This window comes from Solanum verrucosum, unplaced genomic scaffold (assembly GCF_900185275.1).
Source record: "Solanum verrucosum unplaced genomic scaffold, falcon-dt-bn FXZP01000071.1, whole genome shotgun sequence".
Classification (NCBI taxonomy): domain Eukaryota; kingdom Viridiplantae; phylum Streptophyta; class Magnoliopsida; order Solanales; family Solanaceae; genus Solanum; species Solanum verrucosum.
This window is the reverse complement of record NW_026020118.1, coordinates 190,886-197,870: the sequence shown is the minus strand read 5'-3', so window position 1 is coordinate 197,870 and position 6,985 is coordinate 190,886.

The following is a 6,985-nucleotide window of genomic DNA, read 5'->3' as shown; positions in this document are numbered from 1 at the left end:
TGCCAATAAAAAGTAACCCATCTATTAGTATTTAATATCCAAAAATCTGCCAAATAAAATGCGTCCCATGCCGAAATATCACAAGTACTGCCTCGTCCTGGTCATCGCAGGGAAAACTGTAATTGAAATCCTTTTTGACTGGCATTAACTTGGAACCACGTGCATCTAAAACACCTTTTACTAAGATCAATGTAGTTGTATGTAAACCAAGGATTACATGATGAACCAAAAAAGTCTCTAGGACCTATTGTTAAGATTAATGAATTACTATTTTCATTAACATATAACCAACCCGACAACCAGATGCTTCGACCCACATTGAATGCTGGGCCAGTCGTTGAAGATAAAAGTACATTGAACCCATATGAAGTTTTACCATGAGCAGATAGTATACATTGAGCAAATATAGGTTCAATCAAGATTTCCTTCTCCGGAGTGCCAAAGGCAAGCATGACATCATTCTGAACATAAAGTCCAAGGGTATGGAATCCCAGAAAGAGGCTGGCCCAACTTAAATGAGATAGGATAGCTTCTTTATGATCTAACATTCTTGCCAATACATTATCTTCATTTTGCTCCGGATTGTAATCTCTAATGAAAAATATAGCTCCATGAGAAAAAGCTCTTGTCATGATGAATTCTGCGATATATTGGTGGTGGGTGTATAATGCAACTTGAGTAGTAAAGTCTTGTGCTATGAATGCATAAGCAGGTAAAGCGTACATGTATTGATCTACCAAAGAAGTAATAACCCCTAAAGAAGCTAGAGTAAGGCCTAATTGAGATGGGCTTTCTCCTTTCTATTTCTTGCGGGCTATTGATTTTTGGTTGAGACTTTGCTTGCTTACTTTCATGCTTCCTTCAGTGAGCTACTTAAGGTTTAAGGTCAGGGGCACTCCTAGCATAGATTACCATTCTACCCTGTCTTGGCTGGTAGATAGATGAGCTTAATTAGTTACCTGAATTAAAGAGGACTCTTGAATAAGTTGACTTCGCTTGGGAGTCATCTTTCCTTTCATTCACTAGTTTAGTACTTCCTCCTGTCAGATAGAAGTTTTTCAAAGGGTGCTTCACTTCCAGCACTTGTTCTTCGATACCGCTTCCCGTCCTTGTAAATATCATCTCTTAATAGAGCTATGAGATGATACAACGTCTCGCCCACGCTACCAAAACTGTCCTATACTTTGCCAGGGTGTAAGACCTACTTACTAAGTGTATCCACTAGTCTATGATAAAAAGCATGAAGGAATCATCTAAAAAGTATGACCCTTTCTATCCACGTTTGCTACATGGTTTATAGTGGCCGTGAGTTATCTGAACTCTCCCTCATATCGGTATTCAATACTACTCCCAAAATATAGTAGTTCATATGTTTAGAAACATAACTTTTTATCTGGTTTGAAATTATTGCTCAAAAATATTTACCTTACAAGATATGGTACTCAAATTGCTCAAAACTCTTTTGGAAATCTCAGTTTTCTCTCATCTTCAATGTGAAAACATTTACTCTTGGGAATACTTAGTTCCCATTTATAATTTTAAAGAATGAACTCAACTCTGCTCTTTCTCAAAAAAATTTCAGAATCATATTATAATATGATCATTGATGACTCGGGAAGTGCTACTGCATAAATATTGATGGTATATCTAGATGCCATACTACTCATACATTGATGGCATACTCGATTGTCATACTAATCATGTTTTAGAAAATTCTTTTCTCAAAACTCATCTTTGCTTTCTCAAAACTCAGATTAAGAACTCAAGTGTTGGCTTTAAAGAGCTTTTTAAAATTTATAACTAAAATTGTAGGGTTCATGTAGATTTATGAACATGAATGACTTAACTCAGGGATTTTAATAACAATAAAGAACCTCAGTACTCAGAACTCAAGACTAAATGATACTACTTATCTTTAGACTGCTCGACTCATAGGGTTCATGCAAAATTATGGGAATGAACAACTCAACTCAAGGGCTTAATGGGTAACATGTAGTAGTCCCATATGTAGGAATATAATCTTAAAATGATTAGGAACTCAATGCTCAAAGACATGGAACTCGAATAAGCTACTCCTCTCAAAGCTACTCAATGTATGAAGTTCATGCGAAATTCATAAGTATGAATGACTTGACTCCGAGATCTAAATAAAAAAATAGAATTCATGTACATGACTCTTCTAATTCTCGTACGTATTTCCTCAAAACTAAGCTTGAATGTCAAGTGTTGGCTTTGTAAAACTTCTCAAGATTTATAACTCAAAATAGTCTTCATGCTGAATTGTAGACATGAATAAATCAACTCAAGGATCTCAATAAAAATATAGAAACTCAATAATTAGGAATATAATTTTAAAAAGAACCATGAACTCTAAAACTCAAATCAACTTATTTCAAGAATACTCAAATCTAGGGGTAGAATCCTACATTTTTCTTTTACTGATTTGAAAGAAGATGTAGGGCGTGAGGACGAGCTAGTCCAACACTATGATATCCTTACATATCTAGAAGAATAAGTTTCTTAAGAATCATGAAGAATCTTAAGTGGAGTCTTCTATTTGTATTTTTCCTTAGGGTTTTTCCCTAATGTTTGAGAGAGAGGAGAATGATCGATTAAATGATGAAAATCTGATTATTTGGAGCCTTTTATTGGTCAAGAAATTCGTTTAGAGTTTTCTTGAATATAAAAAGACAAAAACGATGCTTTTTAATGTTTTCGCGTCGGCTAATTCATAACAACACTATATCGGGTTACTAAAATAGTCCTAATTTTTTACTCAGAAATTGGATTGATACAAAATTAATGGCGTTGGAAAATATATTGAAATACCTTTAATTTTATGGGTTACGGGCCACATAACTCTTTATATTCAAAGAGATATGGTCCTTCGAAGTTGACCCAAGTAGAATCTTACATCAAAACTTAATCGATAAGGAAACTTCAAGAACACTTATCAAGAAATTAAATTTCTCAATATTTATGGATAGATTGGAAATCAAAACTCATGATTGGCGTATGGTGAACAAACCCAACACTATGGAAGTTTATATACCTCAAAGAACTAGGTTCTTAGTGAAATCTTGAATTTCTTGAACGAACTCTTGAAACTTTGAACTTTTTCTCCTGTTGAATCTTCTCTCTAAACCCTAAACTCTTTGATATGAATGAAATCGATTCAAATCAGTTTAGACTCCGAAATTCTTACTAATAACATTTAAATCCGATTTGGTAAAGAAAACACCGAAATACCCTTAATATATTCGGGTAACTTTCCTTATTTTGATAGCCCAACTTCAAATTGGTATATCTCCCTCATACGAGCTCAAAAATTAGCAAACTTGGCGGCGTTGGAAAGAGGATTCCATGTCCTTTCATTTGATATCTTATGGGTCTCCTAAATCATCATGTGCTAAAAGTTATGGTCATTTGATGTTGACCCAAATTTTAAATGAACTAAGGAATGACTTGACACTAGTGATCTTAATACTTAAGAAGTTTTAAATTCATTGGTAAAATGCTACTCACAATAAAGGATGGTTTGAGTGTTAGTTCAAAAAATTTCTTGGATGTTACACTATGTCACGACCCTAGTTTACCACCTGGACGTGGCCGACAATTGAGTACCACTACTGGTCCCCAAGAAAACCCTCATCCTGGATGACAACAAGCTTATGACTAACTCAAGCATACAAAGCCTAAAATGAATAAAATCAATAACTCAAATACAAATTTTTAACTCAAAATATTAACTCAAAATAAAATAATATATTCAACTAGCCATAAAATAGACAACATAAGTCTATAAAACATTTAACCAAATAAATCAACATACTTATGAAACTCTGCTGTCTATCTATATAGCCTCTAACTGACAAAGATGGAAGTCGGGACAAGACCCACGAAGTCCTATCAACTGATATAACTTAAAATACAAGTGGAACCCTCCGAAGCAAGGACACTAACCATAGCTAACTCAAACTGCATGTGGTATCAACGAAGCGCTTATTGATGATCCTGAATACCTGTATCTGCATCATAAAATGATGCAGGCCAAATGGCTCAGTACATGGAATGTACGAGCATGTAAGGGAAGTTCTAAAGCATAACAGACGCTTGAACTTGATAAAAAGGAAACATACTTTGTAACAACCCTCAAAATGAAGTAGGATAAAGTAGAGCCTCACATGGATTTTATGCATTAATGACTTGTTAAAATAATGAATAATATCCTTTTTAGTCAGTTTTAAAGAATTTGGAAATCAAACGTCAAGGGACGACCAAGACGTTTGGAAACTAGTCTTTTACTTGTTGGTGTGCTCCAGTATGTTTTCCACGTTTTAATGTGTTGTTTGAAGTCTAAAATCAGTGTAGGTAACCCTAGTGTCTTAATAAATGTTTTTAGGGTAAAAAATTTTGGGTACGACTCCCTGGGACCACCTTAAGGGTCCCCGAGGAGGACCCCAATCCTTGGTCAAACAAGCTGCCAAGGCAGCTTGAAGTTGTGCATGGAGGGAGTGGCTCCGCGTCGTGGACTTGCTCCACCAAGGGCCAAAAGTTTGGTTCGCGTCGCGGACATTTCACGGACTCTACCATCTCATAATTTAATTTCCAGAAACTTGTGGGAACACCTCCGCATCGTGAAGTTGGTTCCAGATGAAATATGTGAAAACAAAACTCAAGTTTGACTTGATTAAAAGGTCCAACTAAGTGAGGGGTAGTTTGGGTACTTTGGGTAATTATTATAAACAATTATTCTACCTATTTTAAGTTATTTTTAGTAGTTTAAAACCCCAAAACCTAAAATTAGACCCCATTCTTCCAATTGATCCTTCCCTCTCAAAATAGATTCTCTCAAAAACTCCATTGAAGACCTTGATGAAGCTCAAGCTAGAAGATGGGTTTTCAACTGATTTCTTCTTCAATTTCATGGGTCTTCAATAATTAAGGTGTGGTAACTCTTGATTCTTGAATAACCTCTCATTCATGGAGTTCTATCAAAGATTTTCAAAAGTGATTGAAAGACCACAATTCCCAATTTTCAATCTAAACATGGGTCGTTTGTCAAAAGATTTTCTAAGTCATTCTACTGATGAGTTAATGTGGAATTAAGATTTTTAAGACAATTTTCAAAGGAATTCTTGAAGAACCCATGATCCTCAAATTCTCAAAAATTGGACTATGATGTGGGTCTTTGTGAATATGATCTCTATTGGTGAAATTATGTTTAGATTAGATTGTATTGATGTTTCCTATTATTATCTATACATATTCATGTTGAATTGTTGGTATATTGATGAGTTGAGAATTATGGCCTTATGGGCAAAGTTATGGGTTGTTCCCTTTGTTTATAGAATTGTACTTAGATTATGTTCATGTTTTTGAATTACATTGTTGATTCCTATTGCTATCTATGTCAATCGATTATGAATTGCTGAGGATTGATCCATGCTGATCATGGCTTGGAGAATTGGTAAGTTGACCTAACTTCTAGTCTATAGTATGAGAATTGATGTTGTGTGGTTTAGTCCACTTATGGTGGCGGTGTTTACTTCTTCTCTATTGGAATTTACTCTTTAAAACAATCTATCATTAAGTTTTGAACTGAGAGACAACTTTTCTCTAGTTTTTCCTTAGCTTTGAATAATTAAAGTTTTTCACTTTTGAGAAATAGGAAGTGGGTCTTTGAGATTCTTCAACTTGCACCACTGTAAAGACAAAATCAATCTTACCTAGTTAATGGAAACTCAATTTGGTAACGATTTGTATCTTTTTATGTTGTCTAGCTAAAACCCCAATTCTTGGGGTGTGATTATGTCATGGGCTGATTTAGTTTATGGGTATTGCTAATTGTTAGTTTAAATGATGTTTAGAAGTGAGTTCAATCAGTAATTGTGGTTTAATTTAAAAAATGTAGTTGCAAATGCAGTTCTACCCTTGTGTTTTTGGCTTGCTCGAGAGAGAGGTTTTAAAACTCAGTTTATTGATTAAATGGTCAGTAGGCATTGGGTTGACATGGCTTCAGCTCGAGATAGTGAATCCTAAACTCAGTTCCACACATTTAGCTCGAGAGGGTAAATGGTGTGCGCTGTTCTTATTTTCCTTTTGTGTTGACGTTCGAGGGAAATCGACTTGGTTCAGGGTAAATTGTTCGATAGATAATTTATCCCCTCTATAGTCTAGCTTGCTCACTAATATCAAGCTATTTTCAAATAGTTGCAATTACCTCTTTGTCTATATTAGCCTGTAATCGAATCACATCCCAAGAACCTGTCTCATTATTGTTATTCCGTATTGTCTGTTGTTGTTGTAGTTTATAATTAAAATTAAAACCTCCTTATTTGACATTTATGTTACCCCTGATTTGAATTATGTTTTTATTCGATAATATCTATTTCTATGACTGATTTGACCATGTTCACACTTTCCTATTAAATCTTAAACATGTACCCGTGCCTGTGGGATTTGACCCCAATTCATTTAGTTGAGTTTTATACTAACTACAGATTGTTGAAACTTAGAATTGGATGAAGTGTCCTTGAAATGTTAATCAAAATGGTGTTGCTGCCAGGGAGTGGTGTTGTTTAAGATTCTTTTGTTGAAGTTTAATTTTGTTTTTTTAGTGATAGTTGAATCTACTTACTTTCAGTTTTGGTTTTCATGTTGATTCTATAGAACAGAAGAAAGGAGCATGTCTTGTAGAAATGGTAACCAAGTGAACCACCCTTCATCGAAAATGATGTTTCTTATGGATGACATCCTATGTTTTAGGCAATTGGAGGCTGAGGCAGTCCATGAGTTGTGGGTCAGATTTAAGACATTATTGATGTAATGCCCAACTCATGGAATTCCAGACAAGATGCTATAGGACTGCTTCTATAGAGGTCTTGGTCCTTAGAACAGAGGAGTGGGTGACCGAATTTCTCCAGGTGGTCTTACACGACTGCCCTATGCAATAGCAGCCCAACTCTTTGATCACATGGCCATG